Source organism: Sciurus vulgaris, assembly GCF_902686455.1.
Source record: "Sciurus vulgaris genome assembly, chromosome: 19".
Taxonomy (NCBI): domain Eukaryota; kingdom Metazoa; phylum Chordata; class Mammalia; order Rodentia; family Sciuridae; genus Sciurus; species Sciurus vulgaris.
The window spans coordinates 30,309,307-30,331,446 of record NC_136480.1 but is presented as its reverse complement, the minus strand read 5'-3'; the positions used below and the strand labels follow the sequence as shown (position 1 = coordinate 30,331,446).

The 22,140-nt window shown below is 39.9% G+C and overlaps 1 protein-coding gene across 1 annotated transcript in view; it reads left to right on the top strand.

Annotated features, from left to right (window-relative positions):
* LOC306650222 (uncharacterized protein) overlaps positions 1-22,140 on the top strand; it is a gene marked incomplete at its 3' end in the record, with an annotated part of 207,263 nt that overhangs the window by 74,543 nt on the left and 110,580 nt on the right. The window lies entirely within an intron of this gene.

The window sequence follows — 22,140 nt, the reverse complement described above, 5'->3', positions numbered from 1 at the left end:
CTCAACTCTTACTCAACACCAGACTATTCATACTGGAGGGAAGCCATATAAATGTAAATAATGTGGAAAAACATTTATGCAAATCTCACACCTTATTCAACATCAGAGAATTCATTGTGATAGACTCTACAAATGTAAAAAATGTGGCAAAGATTTTAAGGATCATCCAAACCTTATTAAACATCACAAGGTTTGTAGTGATGAGAGATCATACAAATGTATAAAATGTGACAAAGATTTTCACTTCAACACTTACTCAGTGCTAGAGAATTCATATTGTAGGTGAGTCATATGAATGTAAACAATGAGGCAAAGCTCTTAATGAGAGTTTATCTCTTATTAAGCACCAGAGAATTTACAATGGAGAGAAACCCTAGAAAGTCACAATGTCTTTGATTATTCTCCAATTCTTACTTACTACCACAGGATTCATATGGAGAGAAGCTATACAAATGTAAAGAATATTGCAAAGCTTACAATTGAACCCAACTCTTACTCAACATTAGAGGATTCATCCTGGAGAAAGACCATAAAAGGTAGGAATGTGACAAAATCTCTAAAAGTTCTTCACCTCTTACTAGATTCTAGAGAATTTCTATGAAAGATTCTATAAATATGAAGAATGTGGCAGAACATTTAGTAATTGCTCACACATTATGAAACATCAGAGAATTCATTGAAGAGACAAACTCTAAAACTATAATTTGTCAAATCTTTATTCTAATTTCAAAGTATCTTCAACATCAGAATATTCTTTTCAGATTCTCATGCATGTTATAAATGCAGAAATCCCTCATCAAAACTACATGCTTTTGGTAACAGCAAAATAGTTTCAATTGAGAGTCAATATTCACAAATGAGAAATGTATGGCAAAAAATTTACACCACCTATCTTGATATGTATAACAATTATCAGTGAGAAATCCTATGAATATAGAGAATGTGACATTGCCTTCAACTGTTAATTAAAATGTTCTAGACATCATAAGTTTGTGTGATATAAATAAAGAAATCTCCTATATCAATGTGGTGCAGATAACTCATTCCTGAAATGCTGCTGATTTATTATAAGTCAAAATTACTAAATATGTTCAGTCTTAAAAGTTGGAAAAACTATAATTTGCCAATCATTGTAGGAGAGGAAAAGTCTCATCAATGAGCATTTTTATTTGTATTTTTCTGGTGATTTACAATGAAATTTGAAATGCTTTATTTGTATCATGAATATATTTTATTAAATAAAAGTGAATGTTTCTCACATTTTAACAAAGTCATGTATTTAATCATTAAAATTTGTGGGTAACATAAAATAAAATAGTACCATTGGGTAAAGAGCGTATAAACATATCTCAGTCGTTTTAGGCAGTGTAATGATTTTCAAGTAATTTAGAGATAATTAGTCCTATAAAAGATATTTTCACTATTTCTCCTTGTTGTAATCATATGTAAATTAAGGCAGCCAAAGACATAGACATATGAGAGTAAATCCAGACTTCTGTCCCTTGTAAATACTTAAAAGTTTTATGTTAAAGTATCTTTCCATGTGCTTGCCTGGTGTCAACAACACATTCACACTTTGGTTTTGATTTAAAGTGACTTAAATATACAAGTGTTACAATCTCATGGTTGATTTTAGTAGTAAGAGAATCATGGGAACATTAATAGTGTGCATGTATGTGTAAGAGAGAGAGAGAGTATGTTCACTTACTTAACTGAAAGATAATTTCAATATTGTGCATGAGTTACAAATGTCTAAAAATATCTATTTTAGGTATACTGAATTTATATTTTTATAAAAAGTGTGATTCCTTCTTAAAATTCTCATGTCTTTTCTATTTTTTCTTCTTTTTTTTTCATGCAATACAATATACGATTTTAACTCATTTGAAGTTGATAAAACAATGCTATGTGACCTGTTTGGGTTCTTGATAGTGGTTTTAAGGACATTTAATGGTATTTAGTAATGAATGCAGTGCAGGAACCAGGAGTCCTGCAGGTGATTGACATGTGTCCACGGGAAAGGAGGAGAGTATGTCTGGAAATCCTGTCAGAATTCACCGAGGACCTAGTGGGGAAGCAGGGCCCATATGTCTGAATGTTACCTCAGGCTGTTCCTTTGGGGCCTCAGTTTCCCCCTTATACAATTAGGCAACAGAGGGAGGCTGATGTTTCCAGGGTGTAGCCTTCCTCACTCCCTCCATCTCATGGGATTCTGTGGGCTCTCTGTGTATTCAGGTGGTTTAGGGGCCATGGGGTTTCTGGGAAGGGGCCTGGGGTACCACCTTAGAGGATTTGTTTTCTGGGTGCAGCCATTGTCCTGGCATGTTCATAGACACTTCTCCTGGTGCTGCTGTGTAGATAGACCTGCAGTTCCATAGATGGCAAGCATGTGGTGCAGCTGTGACTCACTGGAGCCTTGTCTGGATCCCAGTCTACCACACTCATCCAGGGGCAGGGACTTCCTGGCACCTGAGCAGTGAGAGAAGCCTAGATGGGGAGGCAGATTGACCCTTGTCAGAAGCAACCTTGGAGACTCGCTACATCTGTAAAGTAGGACAAAGACAGACACATGCCTCTCCGGCTGTTGTGAAGCTAAGTCACAGCTTTGTGATTCTCTAAAAGGTAGTTTGTCATGGAAGGAGTAGGTGATCTGGGTTTGAACAGTACTATTTAGTTTTATATATGGAAACCTAATGCCTTTGTATTTTAAAATAGAACTATTTTGTACAAGGCTCTGTACTGGGCAAAGAGGGTATAGGCATGAACAACAGTCAGGAGTCCCTGCTCCCATTTTGGTGGGGGGTGCTCTTCCCCTGTTCTGACTCAAGTTTCAGGCACTAAACAGACATGGAGTGCTCACCGCTTTAGACATCCGATCTATTGTCACCATTCACAGCACAGCAAAGTTTCACCTGCCCAGTTATTCTAGAACACACCCCTAGTTATGTCATTTATCTGTCCCCAGTCCTTTCATACTTACAAGAGAAAGGCCTCCTTAGAAGCAGGCCCTTGCTAGCTTCTCCAGTTGTTTTTTGCCATCCCTCCTCAAGGTTTCAAGAACACCTTTCTCACCCCTACCAGATCATAACTCTCTCCTTGATGTGGGTTTTTCCCTTGTTAGAATGGTCACTCCTGATTTAATGCTAGATGATGACAGATTATTTTCTAGAGTCTATCAGAGTATGTGCCTATTTATTCATTGGCTTGGTTATTGGATGATATAGAAATATCTTCAAAGCTGCTGTTTTACAAGCAGGCTTATTTTGTACATCTCTTAATAAAATTTATATAGAGAGTTAATTGTCCAGCTGTGGAAGGCAGATTTGACTCACTACCCAGTGTTCATTGTCATCATGGAGAAGGTGATGCAGATAGCAGATAGGTAGATAGACAGAAAAACAGACAGTCACACAGGCAGGCAAAGAGATAGACAGATATTCATACATATTTTTTTCTCAAAATTTTATTCAAAAGGGGGGTAAGTGTCTCAATTTGGTCGTGGCCTCTTCTAGAGCTGTTGTTCCTGGGATGCTGCAGGAATCTTTCCACTGAAGGCATTTTGTGTTCTTTGCTAGGCTTTGATTACTATAAACCTATATAGAGAGTATATGGGTGTGTAAATATATATCAGAGATGCCAGGACTTGTTTTGCTTGTATTTTCCCATTGGGCATCTGTAGAACATGGTGAAGAATCAGTGCTTTTTGTCAAAAGCAGTCTTTAAGTTCCATTGGTATGAGTAAGACTCATGACCATTTAGCATAACTTGCCACCAAGGGCATGCGTATCAATAGAATATTATATAACATATGACATGACTAGGTAATGAGGATAAAAGTGGTTGAATATAATTCATTGATTTAGTTACTATTATAGATATTTTAGATACATAATCATATGTGTAATTATATAATTTATATATTTGTAATTTTATATCTGTATATGTACACACACACACATGTATGTTTATAATTTTGTCTCTGGAATTAGCAGCATGGGACATGGATTCAGGTGGAGGTAAGTGCCAAAAGACCAGTGACAATTGCTGGATTTTAGACTTGAGCAACCTAGGGGCTTATTGATATCCAGTACTTGATGGGGCAGAAGACCACATGAGGCAGAAAAAGGAGCACTGGTTTGGGGGATCGGTTTTCCATTGTTGTTTATGATGCTTACTAGGTCTGAAGGTGAGGGAAGAGGGCTGTAAAGATGATGGACATTTGGGAGGCAGGGGGATGTGCAAAAAATGTCCTGATACTGAAAATGGCCTAGGGTGAGGGTGAAGATAGAAAAGTACAGAGAGTCTTACTCTTATCTAGGGACACACCTGTTTATTGATGGGGAAGAATAGTCTATCAAGGAGACAGAGAGCAAGAACATCCAATTAGGGTGATGGGACAATAACGGAAATGCAATTACCTGGATTTCTGGGAAGAGATGATTTTTAAAAGAATGGCAAGACATCTTATCCTGAAGAACACTCAGAAGTAAACTAGATGGTGACCAAGGAGGGACCATTAGATTTGGTGCCCTAGAATAGAAGTTGGCACAGTGAAGGCAGCTGGTGGGGACTTTTCTGATTACAGATGATGTGATGAGGAGAGACCCAACCAGGCATTAATATTGGTGGGCCTGAGAAGTGGTGAGGCAGTCTTTCCAGAAAGTGCTTATTTGTGGCTTCAGAAATATCTGTTCTATTACCATGTTTGCCACCTATACACTAGAGTTGATTTTTTTTTTAAATATGGAAGCACAATCATGATTACTGGTGACTGGGAAGGATGTTGGGGTAGGTGATGGGGAGGGAGTGAAAGACACATCATTAGAAATATTCACTGCTTAACATGCATTTGGAAATATCACAGTCAATCCCATTAACATGTGCAATTAATATGTATTTATTAAAAACACATAGAACTAGTCATTCTGTATGACCACTGAGAAGCATGACCTCAAAAGTGGGGGAGGGAGATTATATTCTTCTGGTTTGCTTCCTGATTTGTGAAAATGGTCATCATCAGTCACTTGTGAGGAGAACTGCATCTCAGTCTTGTCTTATTTATCATGGTATTCACAATAATGGCAAATACTGGCCACACATTTTGTAGCATGTGCCTTATGTGTTTTTTTGTGGTATTTGTGTGTGAGAGTGTGTGTGTGTGTTTTCAGACTGGTGATTAAATAATTTAGTAAGAAATAGGACAGAGATAAAATGTTTCCTTGTCACAGCATGACAGAGTTAAAAGATGTTCACTGAAATCCTTGAGATGTTACCATCCATCCATGGTCAAGGTTGTTTTTGCCAGGCTCATCATTGGGAAGTTACTGCTTTCCCCTTCATCCATGTAGGATAAAGGAATCAGCACACCCTGAAAATGAGAAGAGTAACAAGCTCCACCTACTGGTGGGGATGCTGTCCACCTGCATTGTTTTAAACTCTTCTATAAGGAATATCTGTTTGTTCTCTTTACTTATTATCTAGAGAAGTAATTATTCATGTTAGTAAACATTCATTTTTTTCTTTAGAGTATATTTTATTATTAAAGCTATTCATTTTCCTACTCATATTCTTACAGCTTTAGCTCATTGAAGATCTTGTACATTTGTTCCTAAGTTCTTTGTCATCTGTCCATAATTGAGAGACTTTCCTCCTCCTCCTCCCCTCCTCCTCTTCTCCTTCACCCCTTCTACTTCTCATCCTCTTTCTCTACCTTCTTCTCCTCCTTCTAGTTTGCTTCCTGCTTGTGAAAATGGCCATTGTCAGTCTCCTTATTAATCATGGTTTTCCTTCTTCTTCCTCTTCCATTTTCTCCTCTTTCTTCTCCTCTTCTTCCTTTTTCTTCTTCTTAGTCTTCCAGGCTCAATTTTCACTTACATTATGAGATCCCAGAATCAGCCATTTTTGGAAGGAAATAGACTCCTTTCATGGGTAGTTATTAGGGTCAGCTATGTAATTTTTCAGGCCCAAGGCTAAATGAAAAGAGAGTCCTTGATCAAATAGCAGGTAGCCTGTGACATTCACATCATGCAACAGTAATCTGTTTCTTTCTCTGTGTTCAAATCATGTGTCTTGTGCACTTTGTCTTGTAGTGTCTTTTTCAATACCTAAAAACCACATTGTAAATTATTTTCAAGACTTTTAACATTCATCTTTATTTATGCAATGTCAATTCTAAATGCAAACTTACAAGGAAGTCATATTTTGTAGCCTGCACTCCCACATTGAGTTCATCCATACCAGAGAAGTGAAAATGAAAATGTTACACACAACCAACCAATGCAATTCTTTCTGTTACACCTTGATAACCAGTAACAATTTCTCCCATTGATTTGTTAATGACTTAAAACTGTAAAGAAAGTGACTATAGATGGCCCTGATTTCCCTTTCCCTTCACATCCTCAGCTGGGGAGGTGGGCTAACACAGTGAAGTACCATGAGTGACAAAGGAGAAAACAGGGGTCCTTGGTCTTAGTGAAGAATTCACTGCCTTCTTCTGCATTTGAATTGAGTTCTCATTGGACCCCACAGTGTGGCCCTTCTGGGCTTAAGTGCCCTCTCACTGTGTGTTTTTTCATAGACAGGACACACTCACTTTATGCCCTAGTCCCCCCAATATCCCACAGTTTGTTGACCCAGTGGACTTCTGTGCTGATGAAAATTAAAACTCCTTAATATGCATGAGGTGGCCAGACACAGTATACAAGTAGTTACATGTATGTGCTGTGTTCATACATGTGGTCCATTGTCTTTTTAGAATCCACTTATGAAACTTAAGCACTAAGATACAATTAATAAAAATTTACAATGGCAACAGCATAGTATTCCAGCATGGACAGGGCCACTTTGTGTAGGAGGAACATCATAGGGCTAGACCTCTTTTGCCTGCCTGCTACCTCCTCTCTTCCTCTTCTCTTTCTTGATTTTCTTCCCTCCCTCCCTTCTGTTCTTGGTAGTAAGAACAGTAGGATATTTATATTGTTAAGAAAATGTATAAGTTCACAGTATAGTATTGTAAACTAAGAGCAAATTATTTTGCAAATACCTAGAAGTTATATATTGTAATTAAGAGAAAGTTTCTATCCATCAAAGAGAAACATCCCATTTTAGCCTAACCCTGTTCCCTGGCAACCAAGTGAGCAGAAACTTTTTCAGTATTTGGAAGGTGTATTTTATGTAGTAGAGGAGGAATGCATGAATTGAATTTCTACCTTGTTTTACTTTTTGTACAGAGTCCTCAGGTATGGAGAAAATTGAGGCCAAGAGTACCAGCAAAATTTGTCACCCATTCCTTTATCAGATTTCTGGGGATGTTATGGAGGCACCAGAGGAAACCTGTCCAGTCGCTAATCTGAGCCCTTGGGGCAGAGTTAGGCCTGAGTCCTTTCCAGTATCCCTCACCCTCCAAAGAAGGTTCACGGAGAGTGAATCTCCATCCTTTTGATGCCAAAAGTCTAGTCCAAAATCTCAGAGCCCCCATGGCCCTCCTAAGCACTGTTTCTACAAGAGGCAAACACTGGTCAGAATCTCACTTCATCTACTGATTGACCTTGGAGAAAAGGACTTCAAGCAAGTCTTGCTGTCATCCATAAAGTGAGGCTACACCAATTAAAAACTTAAATCTAAGAAAGAAAGGAAGAAGCCAGGGTACCATGATTGGAGGTGAGTGATGGCTCCTGACAAAGCTAGGATGTGGATGAAATATCCAGGGAAGTTAGGTGGCAGGCAGGTAATTTATAGGCCTTGGCATAAAGCAGTTTCCTGACAGCACACTCTTGGGTATTGGTATGGATGAATGTGAGAAACTTGCTTTTCTCATCCGCCACAACAGACAAAGGTAAGTGCTGAAAGTTTAAATATGGAATTAAAGAAAAGTGATGCACATTTTATTTATTTATTTATTTATTTATTTATTTATTTATTTATTTATTTACCAGGGATTGAGCCCCGGGATGCTTAACCACTGAGTCACAATCTCAGTCTTTTAAAAAATATTTTTAGAATATATTGAGGAAAAAATAATGTAGTTACAATATCAAAATGATCTTATATTAAGTAGGCATTTTGGTCACAAAAGAAATATATAAAGTTAGTAAGCATATCTCTTTCACCTGAATTTGTTTTTCTTTTCTTAAATTCAAGTGGAACTGCTGTATTTTGAAAAAATTACTATATACATTTGATTTCATTTTAATCAAATCCTTTTCCTTCTTTCTAAGACTCTTCCTCCCTTTCTACCTCCCTCCCTCCCATCTAGGTGATGAGAGAGGCATCTGGGATGATGTGGCCTAATGCTAATGCTGGTGTCTGGGGCAGCAGGTGTGTTGTGGTTCCCATCCCCTTTCCAGTTTTGCAGTATTCTGCTGTATATTTTCAATTCTTTATAAGAGCCTTTAGCATTTTTATAAAACAATGCAATCAGTTTTCCAAAAAAATAGCACTATTTTGCAGGGTTTGGGGCCATTGAATGCATGATGAAGAAAGCACCTGTCATAGTGTGGCTGCATGATTCTGAGAGACCCCCGATTCCTTTGTGGGGACATACATGCTGTTCTTAACTGGAATGTCCTTCCCTTTTCCCTTTAATGAATTTCAACTCATTCTCCAATACCTAGTTGAATGTGAAGGATTTTCAGATATCTATACCCAGCCAATCTGATCCTTTTTCTAGAGACTTGAATCAGAGCAGCGACAAAGGGACAGCAGAAAGGTTTATAGTGTGCTCACTTAGAAATAGTGTCCAGGGGTTTGGGATGCTGAGATCACCTGGCAGAGTCCAGCTCCTCCTCTGTTGAACTTTGTTTGTCAGGTTTCCTTGACCTCTCCCATGTCCTCTAACCTATGTTTTTATTTAAAACACCCAGCTCTGTTTCTGCCCCTTGTACCCAAAATCCCCAGTTGCTGGCCAAGCCAAGTCAAAATGAGTCAGGTTTTCAGAATGAATGATATTTACAGAGGTCATTATAAAGAGGATCTCCTCCCAAGATCCAACCTTCAGAAAGATGGCCCATGGTCAGACACCTGTGCTACCTCATCATGAGGTGCCTGGGGCTGGAGAGGACATCAAAGATGGTTCTTGTTTACCAAGAGCTATGCCCATCTGTGTTCAAAGACTCAGAGAAGGTGCTGAAGGCTACAGCGCTAGAGAAAAGCAGAGAGCAAGGTCCTTTCCAAACATGTGCTCCTTTAATCCTGGCTGGGCTCCTCCACATGCAGGACAGGGACACTGCTCTCTTGCTCATCAGTCTTTCTGCTACCATGATAGGGTTGACATACAGATAATGTTCAAAACATGCTTGCCAGCATGCTAAAAATCATTATCATCTACACTGTGTAACTGAAGAGACTGATTCAGAGGTGAGCAGAGTGGTCCAAAGCCATCCACTTTTTATGTGTGGAGTCAACACAAACAGATCCCAAGTCCAATTTTCCCTGAACCTGAGTGGTGTCCAGGACAAGGCAACTCCACAAGACATTTTTCATTCATTTCCAACAACACTACCAAATGCAGCGTATCCACCAGGGGCCTGAGGGAATGGCAGGTGTCCCTGTGAGCTTGACTGGACAGCCAGACTGATGGAGAAGAGCAGAACTTTTGGGATTTCACTGGATGTCAGTGGAATTGGGCCAAGCCAAGTCAAAAAAGTTTCCAGGACCAGAAGGGAAAACATGCAATTCCAGTATGTTAAATTTTCCATATGAGGAGGAGCTACATAGTCAGAAAGCAGTGGAACAAGTCGGTGGAGTTGGCATGGTGCTGCAGAGGGGCGCCAAGTGGAGCCCAAACATTGGGCAGAGACTGAGAAATTGAGGGGGATCAAGTGGAGCAGAAGTGGAGGTTTCAAGATGGTGGCCTAGAGGGTGGCTGCATTTCATGTTGCTCCAGGACTCAGGATTCAAAAGAGGAGATATTGAGACACTTGGGACCAACTCAAAGCAGCCGGGTGACTCTCTCCCGTAGGGGAGGCGTCCCAGATAGGACAGTAGTCCCGGAACAAAGGGAACTTTGTGAAGTAGAGCTGCCAGCAAGACGCCCCTGCCCCCGCTGGAGCAGTGAACTCGAACAACTGGGAGTGTCAGAGAGGAGGCTGCTCAGCACAGCGGTGGGACTTGGAGCAACCACTGGGGCTCCGCAGCTGCCCAGGGGAGGAGTGGCGAGGAGAGCTGTGTAGACTCAGAACACCGGGGTCTGCCCTAAGGACGAGGAGGAGGAGGAGCGCGGCTGCTTGGATTCGGAGTGACTAAACCAGAGCTACAGGCAGTTGCCAGAGGAGGGGCTGCATGGCGAGCTGTTTGGACTCAGACCACTTCTGAACACCAGGGCCTGCCCGGAGGAGTAGGAGGAGGAGGAGGAGGAGAGCAGCGGGTCCTTTGGACCCGCAGTGACTGCATTAGAGCTCCAGGCAGCTGCTCAGAGGAGGCGGCGATTGGTGAGTTGTTTCGACTTACAGTGACAGCTCCTGAACACAGGGGGGTTGCCTGGAGGAGGAGCGCAGTGGGTCGCTTGGTCTCAAGTGGCCGCACCAGAGCTCCGGGGGGTTGCCCAGAGGACGCATGCAGCGGGTCACAAGGACTCAGAGCCACGCAGAGCGACTGCTCCTGAACACCCGGGGGGTTACCTGGAGGAAGAGGAGGAATGGGGAGGGTCACTTCGACTTCGAGGGATTGAAGGCCCAGGGCTATGGGTGGTTGGTGGGAGGAGGAGGCATGCAGTGAGTTTCTTGGACTCCTAGTGGCCACACCGGAATACTGGGCAGCTGTCTGGAGGAAGAGGCATGTGGCGGGTCTCTGGGACTCAGAGCAATTGTACGTGGCCCCAGGTGGCTGCTCAGAGGAGGGGCCTCATAGCCAGGTGATTAGGTGCAGGGCAGGGTCCCAAAATCTAGGAGGCTTCTGGGTGGAAGAGCCGCACAGAGACAGGCTTAGGAGCGGAGCGAAGGTTCCAGGACTGCGGGCAGATTCTCTGAGGAGGGGCAGCCTAAGGAGATACATCTGCGAAGGGTGAGGCTCCCAGGCCCAGGAGGTAGGGCCGGGCCCCTGGGAACTTTGCAGAGGAAGGCAGCCCAGCCCAGGAGGTAGCTGTAAATTGAGGTGAACCTCTAGGAAGGAACTGACCAGCAAGACCTCCCCACCGGGTGAGTCTTCCCTTCCGGGTGAGGTTTCCCCACAAGGACAGTAAAACCAGAGACTCAGGCCCAAACAGGCCTTGCCTCAGCCTGCAGCCTAGGTCCCCTTTGGATGACCATTGGACAACAAGTGGAGGCACCTCTACCCACTAGCAGGGAATATACACCCGCTGAAGGCCACCATTCCTAGAGAGGCAGCTTCCTTGTGGAGCACCGCATTATCAACTTCCTCCAAGACTTCAGCCTCCTGAAGGCTAAGGGGGGATATATATAGAAATCTTCACGGACATTGTAAGTCAATAGAGGAAATCTGCAATATCTTAGCGGTCCACTGATACCTGAACAATATGAGAAAACAAGGAAAGAAAATGCTGCAAACATATCTAGATGTTAAATCAATAAAACCCAATGACAGCATGGCAGAAGAAATGACAGAAAAGGAGTACAGAATGTACATAATTAAAATGACCAGAGAAGCAAACAATGAGATGAAAGAGTAAATGCACGCACTGAATGATGAGATGAAAGAGCAAAAGCAGGCATTGAATGATCGCACCAATCGACAGTTAAAAGAGCAAATACAGGAAGCAAAAGATCATTTTAATAAAGAGTTAGAGATATTGAAAAAAAAACAAACAGAAATCCTTGACATGAAGGAAACAATAAACCAAATTAAGAACTCCATAGAAAGCATATCCAGTAGGATAGAACACCTGGAAGACAAAACCTCAAATTGAAGACAAAATATTTAACCTTGAAAACAAAGTTGAACAAGCAGAGAAGATGGTAAGAAATCATGAACAGAATCTACAAGAACTATGGGATATCATGAAAAGGCCAAATTTAAGAATTATTGGGATTGAGGAAGGCCTAGAGAAACAAGCCAAAGGAATGAACAATTTATTCAATGAAATAATATCAGAAAATTTCCCAAATCTGAAGAATGAAATGGAAAATCAAGTTCAAGAGGCTTATAGGACTCCAAATACACAAAATTACAACAGACCCACACCAAGGACATTATAATGAAAATACCTAACATACAAAATAAAGACAGAATTTTAAAGGCTGTGAGAGAAAAGAACCGAATTACATTCAGGGGGAAACCAATACGGATATCAGAAGATTTTTCAATTCAGACCTTAAAAGCTAGAAGGGCCTGGAACAACATTTTTCAAGCCCTGAAAGAAAATGGATGCCAAGCAAGAATCTTATACCCAGAAAAACTTACCTTCAAATTTGACAATGAAATAAAATCCTTCCATGATAAACAGAAGCTAAAATAATTGACCAAAAGAAAGCCAGCATTACAGAACATGTTCAGCAAAATATTCCATGAGGAAGAGATGAAAAACAAAGAAGCAATTCAGCAAAGGGAGGAATTATCCTAAAGGAATTGTCAAATAAAGGAGGAAACAAGTTGTGTCAAACAAATAAATAAATAAAATTTAAAAAATGAACCCAATGACCGGGAAACCAAATCATATCTCTATAATAACCCTGAATGTTAATCGCCTGAATTCATCAATCAAAACACATAGACTGGCAGATTGGATTAAAAAGAAAGATCCAACAATATGTTGCCTGCAAGAGACTCACCTCATAGAAAAAGATACCCATAGACTAAAGGTGAAAGGATGGGGAAAAACATACCATGCGCATGGACTCAGCAAAAAAGCTGGAGTATCCATCCTCATTTCCGATAATGTGGACTTCAAGCCAAAGTTAGTCAGAAGGGATAAAGAAGGTCATTTCATACTGCTTATGGGAAGCATAAATTAGCAAGATATAACAATCATAAACATCTATGCCCCAAACAGTGGCTCATCCATGTATGTCAAACAAATCCTTCTCAATTTCAGAAACCAAATAGACCATAACACAATAATACTAGGTGATTTTAACACGCCTCTCTCACCACTGGACAGCTCTTCCAGACAAAAATTGAACAAAGAAACCATAGATCTCAAAAACACATTAATAATTTAGACTTAATGGACATTTATAGAATATACCATCCAACCAAGAGTGAATACACTTTCTTCTCAGCAGCACATGGATCCTTCTCTAAAATAGACCATATATTATGCCACAAAGCTAATGTTAGCAAATACAAGAAGATAGAGACACTAGCATGTATTCTATCAGATCATAATGGATTGAAGTTAGAAATAAATGAAAGAGTAAAACACAGAAACTATTCCAACATCTGGAGATTAAACAATATGCTATTATATGATGAATGGATAACAGAAGATATTAGGAAGGAAATTAAGAAATTCTTAGAGGTAAATGAGAACAAAGAAACATCATATCAAAATCTCTGGGACACTATGAAAGCAGTACTTAGAGGGAAATTTATTTCATGGAGCACAATTAATAAAAGAAGTAAAACTCAAGAAATAAACGACCTAACACTACAGCTCAAAGCCCTAGAAAAAGAAGAACAGAACAGCACCAAAAGTAGTAGAAGACAGGAAATAGTTAAACTGAGAGCTGAAATCAATGAAATTGAAACAAAAGAAACAATACAAAAAATTGACAAAATAAATAGTTGGTTCTTCAAAAAAATAAACAAAATTGATAAATCTTTAGCCACACTAACAAAGAGAAGGTGAGAGAAAACCCAAATCACTAAAATTCGGAATGAACAAGGAAATATCACAACAGACAGGATTGAAAAACAAAACATAATTAGAAGCTATTTTGAAAATCTATACTCCAACAAAATAGAAAATTTCGAAGACATCAGCAGGTTTCTAGAGACATATGAATTGCCTAAACTGAAGGAGGAGGACATAAACAATTTAAATAGACCCATTTCAAGTACTGAAATAGAAGCAGTCATCAAAAGCCTACCAACAAAGAAAAGTCCGGGACCAGATGGGTTCTCAGCCGAGTTCTACAAAACCTTTAAAGAAGAGCTCATTCCAATACTTCTCAAAGTATTCCATAAAATAGAAGAGGAGGGAACCCTCCCAAACTCATTCTATGAAGCCAATATCACACTGATACTAAACCAGAGACTCACCAAGGAAAGAAAATTTCAGACCAATATCCTTAATGAACATGGACGCAAAAATTCTCAACAAAATTTTATCAAATCGCATACAAAAACATATTAAAAAGATAGTGCATCATGATCTAGTGGGTTTTTTCCCAGGGATGCAAGGTTGGTTCAACATCAGGAAATCAATAAACGTAATTCACCATATCAATAGACTTAAAGTCAAGAATCACATGATTATTTCAATAGATGCAGAAAAAGCATTTGATAAAATACAACACCCCTTCATGCTCAAAACACTAGGAAAAATAGGGATAGTGGGAACATTCCTTAACATTGTAAAGGCCATTTATGCTAAGCCCACGGCTAATATCATTCTAAATGGTGAAAAACTGAAAGCATTCCCCCTAAAAACTGGAACAAGGCAGGGATGTCCTCTTTCACCACTTCTATTCAACATCGTTCTTGAGACTCTGGCCAGAGCAATTAGAAAAACCAAAGAAATTAAAGGGATACGAATTGGAAAAGAGGAACTCAAACTATCACTGTTCGCTGATGACATGATTATATATTTAGAGAAACCTGGAAATTCCACCAGAAAACTCTTAGAACTCATAAGTGAATTCAGTAAAGTAGCAGGTTACAAAATCAATGCCCACAAATCCAACGCATTTTTATACATAAGTGATGAATCTTCAGAAAGAAAAGTTAGGAAAACTACCCCATTCACAATAGCCTCGAAAAAAATAAAATACTTGGGAATCAATCTCACAAAAGAGGTGAAAGATCTCTACAATGAGAACTATACAACACTAAAGAAAGAATTTAAAGAACACCTTAGAAGATGGAAAGATCTTTCATGTTCTTGGATAGGAAGAATTAATATTGTCAAAATGGCCATACTACCTAAAGTGCTATACAAATTCAATGCAATTCCAATTAAAATCCCAATGACGTACCTAACAGAAATAGAGCAAACAATTACGAAATTCATCTGGAAGAATAAGAAACCAAGAATAGCTAAAGCAGTCCTTAGCAGTAAGAGTGAAACAGGGGGTATCACAATAGCAGATCTTCAACTCTACTACAAAGCAATAGTAACAAAAACGGCACAGTATTGGTACCAAAATAGAAAGGTAGGTCAATGGTACAGAATAGAGGACATGGACACAAACCCAAATAAATACAATTTTCTCATACTAGACAAAGGTGCCAAAAATATGCAATGGAGAAATGATAGCCTCTTCAACAAATGGTGCTGGGAGAATTGGAAATCCATATGCAACAGAATGAAGCTAAACCCATATCTCTCACCATGCATGAAACTAAACTCAAAACGGATTAAGGACCTCGGAATCAGACCAGAGACCCTGCAGATTATAGAAGAAAAGGTAGGTCCAGATCTTTAACATGTAGGCTTAGGACCAGACTTCCTTAACATGACTCCCATAGCACAAGAAATAAAAGCAAGAATCAATAACTGGTATAGATTCAAACTAAAAAGCTTTCTCTCAGCAAAGGAAACTATCAGCAATGTGAAGAAAGAGCCTACAGAGTGGGAGAATATGTTTGCCAGTCATACTTCAGATAGAGCACTAATCTCCAGAATCTATTAAGAACACAAAATCTCTACTCCAAGAATTCAAATAATCCAGTCGACAAATGGGCTAAGGAAATGAATAGACACTTCACAGAAGAAGATCTACAAGCAATCAACAAACATATGGAAAAATGTTCAACATCTCTAGTAATAAGAGAAATGCAAATCAAAACCACCCTAAGATTCCATCTCACCCCAATTAGAATGGCGATTATCAAGAATACCAGCAACAACAGGTGTTGGCGAGGATGTGGGGAGAAAGGTACACTCATCCATTGATGGTGGGGCTGCAAATTAGTGCAGCCACTCTGGAAAGCAGTATGGAGATTTCTTAGAAAACTTGGAATGGACCCTCCATTTGACCCAGCTATCCCACTCCTTGGCCTATACCCAAAGGACTTAAAATCAGTATACTACAGAGATACAGCCACATCAATGTTCATAGCTGCTCAATTCACAATAGCCAGACTGTGAAACCAACCTAGATGCCCTTCAATTGATGAGTGGATAAAGAAAAAGTGGTATATATATACAATGGAATATTACTCAGCCATAAAGAATGATAAAATTATGGCATTTTTCAGGCAAATGGATGAAATTGGAGAATACCATGCTAAGCGAGATAAGACAATCTCAAAAAGCCAAAGGACGAATGATATCGCTAATAAGTGGAGGATGACACATAATGGGGGGAGGGAAGGGTTAGTGTTAGCGTTAGGGTTAGGGTTAGGGAGCGGGGCAAGTATGGAGGAAGGAAGTACTGTATAGAGGGAAAAGAGGGGTGGGAGGGATGGGGGGAAGGGAAAAATAACAGAATGAATCAAACAACATTGTTCTATGTAAATTTATTATTACACAAATGGTATGTCTTTATGCCATGTACAAACAGAGAAACAACATGTATCCCATTTGTTTACAATAAAAAAATAAAATAAAAAAATAAATAAATTAAAAAAAAAAGTGGAGCAGAAGTGAATAGCCAAGCGATTCCCCTGGTGCCCACTGGGGCCAAGTGGAACATGAGGAATGGGAGGAGCTGGGGGGTGGAGCTGAGTGGGGTTGGAGCAGCTGGAGGGGTGGGGCCAGAATAAGCATGTGGGAGGAAGCCCTGCTCGGGACTCCTCACATGTTCTTCCTGATCAGGACTCCTGACCTGTTCTCCTCAACTGGTGTCTAAAGGGCATGGTGGTTGCCAACTCAAGAGGTGAAGGGACCCTGCAGAAGCACCTATGCTCTGGAAATCTTGTCAGAGGTTGCTGTGGACTCCTCCAGGAAGGCAGGTCCTTGGCCTCCCCTGCGAAAGATGTGACCTCAGAATCTGTTCCTGCTGGGGCCTTAGTTTCCCCAGCTAAAGAAGGAGGCAATGGAGGGAGTCTAAAGATGCCAAGGTGCAGCCTTGCTTAATTCTTCCCTCTCACTGGATGATGTGGACTTCAGTGTATTCAGGGGGGTTGGAATCTGTGGGCTTTCTGGGAGGTGTCTTGGGGAATGTGGCTTTAGAGACCTTGTTTTTTTTTTTTTTTTGTGAGTGACCACTGTCCCAGGGTTGTTCAGAGACTTCTGGTGCCTGCTGTGTGACCTGAAGGTCCAGAGAGTTTAAGAGGGTGGTGCAGCTGTCACTCTCTGGAACCTGGTCTGAATTGCAAAGTCCTATGTCACTCACATGCAGGGTTTTTCTACTGCCTGGGCAGAGAGAGAAGCATACATGGTAGTGGTGGCCTTGAACAGTGCCAGGGGCTACCTTGGGGGACATACTGCCTCTGTAAAACAGGACATGGATGTGACACCTGCCTCTCAGGCTGGTGTGAGGCCAATCCCCAGCTCTGTGGTTCTCTAACAGAGAGCTTGGCATGGATGGAGCAAGAAGTCTGGGTTTTGACAGTATAATCATTTAATTTTGAACATGAAAATATGTCCCCCTTGTATTTTAAAATGTATTATGTACCACACTCTATTCTAGGTAGGAATAACATAGACATAAACTAGCCAGCCAGGAATCCTTGCCTTCATTCTTGTCAGTGCTGGTGTTTCACTGGCCTGGTCCAAGAATTCAGGCACTAAACAGACATGGAGCCCTGACACCTGTAGGCATCTGATCTAATGTTACCATCCATGGTGATGATTCACCTGCTTAATTATTCTAATACTCACCTCTCATCATGTCACTTAGCTGCCCCAAATGCTCTTCCACCTGTGAGATAAAGTCTTCCTTCAGGAACTCTCCCTCACTTAGTTCTACATTGTATCTCCCCATCCCTCCCCAAGGTTTTGTGAACAACTCCCTTGCCCCTAACCAGTTCATACCTCTCTGTTTGGTGTGTGTGCTTTTGATTTTTAAAAGTGCTGAACTCCTGGTTAGGCACTAGATAGTGCCAGAACTATACTTAAGACTTTGTTGAGAGTCCACCATGGTTTCTGCCAACCTATTGGCTGGCTTGGTTACTGGAAGTTTTAGAAAGCCCTTCAGTACTTGTGCATAAGCAACCTGTATTTTTCTTGTAAAACTTCTTTGTAGGAGGTACCAGGATTGAACTGAGGGACGCTCAACCAATGAGCTACATTCTTTACCATATTTTATAAAGAGACAGGGTCTCGCTGAGTTGCTTAGCACCTCACCATTGCTGAGGCTGTCTTTGAATTTGCCATCCTCCTGCCTTTGCCTCCTGAGCTTCTGGGAATACGGGCATGTGCCACCCTGCCTGGGCTCTTTGAAACTCTTAATGAATTTTATGTATGGAATTAATTCTCCAGCTATGAAAGGAAGTTTTATTACACTCACTACTCAAAGTGTTCATTGTCCTATTAGCAGAGAAGATGAAGACACACACACACACACACATATTTATATATATATATATATACATATATTATATATATATTTACACACACACAAAGAACCATATATATATATGAATATAGAAATATGCATTCTCAGAACATTATTAAGAAGTGTTGTAAGGGTCTGAGTTTATTAGTCATGGCCTCTTCCTACAGCTGATGTTCATGGGATACTTCAGGAATTTGCTAATGTTGGAGGCATTTTGTGTTCTTTGCTGGGCTCTGATTATTATAAGCCCACACCCTATTGGGCATCTGAAAGTTTTAGTGATGCATCCGTGTTTTTTAGCAAAAGCAGCTTTAAGTCCCTGTGATGTAAGGAGGATTTTTTGCCATTTAGCAGAACTTGCCCCATGGGACTGTGTATCAGTAGAATACCTATTATAAAACATGATGGCACGACTAGGTAACAAGAAAAGGAAAGTAATCAATTCTGATTTATTTATAATTATTTTTAAATTTTATACATATCATTATATATTTATAATTTTGTTTATATATACACTCATTTGTATTTATATTTTTGTCTCTAGAATAAGCAGGAATTGATGATGGATTGTTATAGGGGTGAGGGTCAAAAGATCAATTGCAATTCCTAAATTTTTGGCTTGAGCAACCTAGGGGATTACTGACACCCGATATTGGATGTAGCAGAAAAACCACATGGGGAAGGAAAAAGAGCATTTGTTTGCAGGAATGCCTTCATGTTGGTATTTGTAATGTCTACTGCATATCTATCTGGATAGATCTGAAGGGGAGAAGAGAGGGCAGGGAAGAGGTGGACATTTGGCAGGCAGAAGAATGTGGAAAATATTTACTGCCATGAGTGTTTGGGCCAAGTACAGTGAGAGTGACAACAGAGAAGCACAAGGAGTCTGGCTCTAAGCTGGGGACCTGCCTATAATTAACAAAGGAGAAAACAGGATTCTATGAAGGAGACAGAGCAGGGTAGTTAGGGAAATGGAAAACTGGGTAGTTAGGGAAATGGAAAACCAGGGAAATGGAATGACATGGATTTCTGGGAAGAGATGATTTTCAAAACAGGCAGGTCCTCTTGTCCTGAAGGCCACTCAGAAGTGGCCTAGAGGATGACAAAGGAGGGACCATCAGATATGGTGCTAGATGTTTCTGATGCTAGGTTCAAACTTTGGGAAGTTTTTCCTTTTCCAGCACTATTCTTTGTGATCAAGTCACTGATCTATCTACTCTGAAAAGAAGAGGAGTACTAAGCACCACTTGCAGGAGGGGATGCTGTCCATCTGCATTGTTTTCAACTCTTCTGTTAGAAAGTTTTGTCTGTTCCCTTTATATATTATCTACATAGTCATTTATTTATGTCAGTATTAAAATATATTAATTTGTTGCTTTCAGTTTCATTTCACTATTCAAGTCACTTGTTTTACTGCTTGTATTCCAGCTTTCCCTCTTTGAAGATCTTTTACCTTACAATCAAGTCATATTCTATACCCTGCATACTGACATTGAGTTTATTCATACCTGAGCAGGGAAAATATTACACAACCCAACTCAGTTTTTTTTCACTACTCCTAGGCATTTTACATTTTCTCAGATTGGTTTGTTAATAAGTTAGACCTGAAAGGAAAGTGACTGTAGATGGCCCTTGTTTTCCTTTCCCTTCACATCTTTAGCCTGAGTGGTGGGATAACACAGTGACAAAGGATAAGACAGGTATCTTTAGACTTGGTGAAGAACACACTGCCTTCTTTCTGCATTTGAATCTAGTTCTGGTTTATAACCAAAGTATGGCCTCCCTGGGCTTCAACACCCTCCCTCTGTGTACTTATTTGTAGATAGAAAACAGTTACCTTTTACCTGACTCCCTCTCAGCTCCCATATTTCCTTACCCAGTGTCCTTCTGGTAAAGATGGGAATCAAAACTCCTCATTGTGCATGAGGTGGCCAGATGCAGAATACATGCAGGTTGCATGTACGTGCTGTGTCCATACATGCATCCATTCTCTTCTTGGAATTCACTTAGAAAAGGTAAGTACTAAGAAGCAATCAATACATTCATCTGTTTAAGGGCACCTACTTTGATTAAATAGTTTATCTATTGTGCATTGAACTACTATGAGCATTGATGTGACTACGTCACTGTAATATGCTGATTTTAAGTCCTCTGGGTATAAAACGAGGAGTTGGATAGCTGGGTCAAATGGTGGTTCCATCACAAGTTTTCTGAGGAATCTCCACAATACTTTCCAGAGTGGTTGCACCACTTTGTAGTCCCACCAGCAAATTGGATGAGTGTACCTTTTTCCCCACCTCCTTGCCAACATTTATTTTTGCTCATATTCCTGTTAATTGCACTTGACTGGAGTGAGATGGAATCTTGATGTAGTTTTGATTTACATTTCTCTAATTGCCGAAGATATTTAAACAATTTTTCATGTATTTGCTCATCAATTGTATTTCTTCTTTTGTGAAGTGTCTTTATTTTCTTAACCCATTTATTGATTGGGTTATTTGGTATTTTTGGGTGTTTAGTTTTTTGAGTTCTTTATATATTCTGGAGACTAATGGTCAATCTGAAGTGTATGCTAAAGATTTTCATCCATTCTGTAGGTTCTCTCTTCATGCTATTGTTTCCGTTGCTGTGAAGAAGCATTTGTTCAATTACATCTCATTTACTGGTTCATGATTTTACTTCTTGTGCCTTGAGAGTCTTGCTAATGAAGTCAGATCCCAAATCAACATTGTAGAGATTGGGTCTACTTTTCCTACCATTAGATGCAGAGTCTCTGCTCTAGTGCCTAGGCACAGTTTTCCAGTTTGCTCAGCACCATTTGTTGAAGAGGCTATCTTTTCTCCATTGTATCTTCTTGGCATTTTCTTTTTTTTTTTATTTAATTCATTCATCTTTTATTCTTTTGGCAAACAGTTAATATGAGCAAAACTACGTTGCTCACAATAGTTACACACATTCTTTTTTGCTTTATACAAGCTGTAAACATATTTAAGTGGATAAAATTCTTGGCTAAAGACATATTCCAGAAATCTGACATATAATTTTCCAAGTTAGGACAAAAGAAAGCTTATGTAATTTCCATTAGACCATCATCATACAGCAAACCAAATTAGTATAGGCTGCTTTCCCCCGCCACCCCACTCAGTGCTGGGGACTGAGCCCAGGGCCCTGTATATGCTGTGCAATCCCTGCACCACTGAGCCATATCCCAGTCCCATATGCTGCTTTTAAACTAATATCTACCATTTTAGGGGCTGGGTCTTTTTCTTTAGTCATACCTAAAATATTTACCTATAGTTTTATAAAAGAACAGCTGACGAAACAAATCTTGCTCAGAATGGTACTGGCCCTTTAATTTTTTTTTTTTTTAATTAAGAGAATTAGCAGGGAATAAGATAATCTGGGGATATAGCTCAGTAGTAGAATGCTTGCCTAGCGTGCTCTAGGCCCTGATAACTCAAAGAATAAAAATTAAAAATTAAAAACAGAAAAACATATAATCAAGAATATTTTAACTCTTCTTGTTTAAAAAAAGTTATTTTAGAATACTTTTGATGACAATAGAACTAATAACAAATAGGTT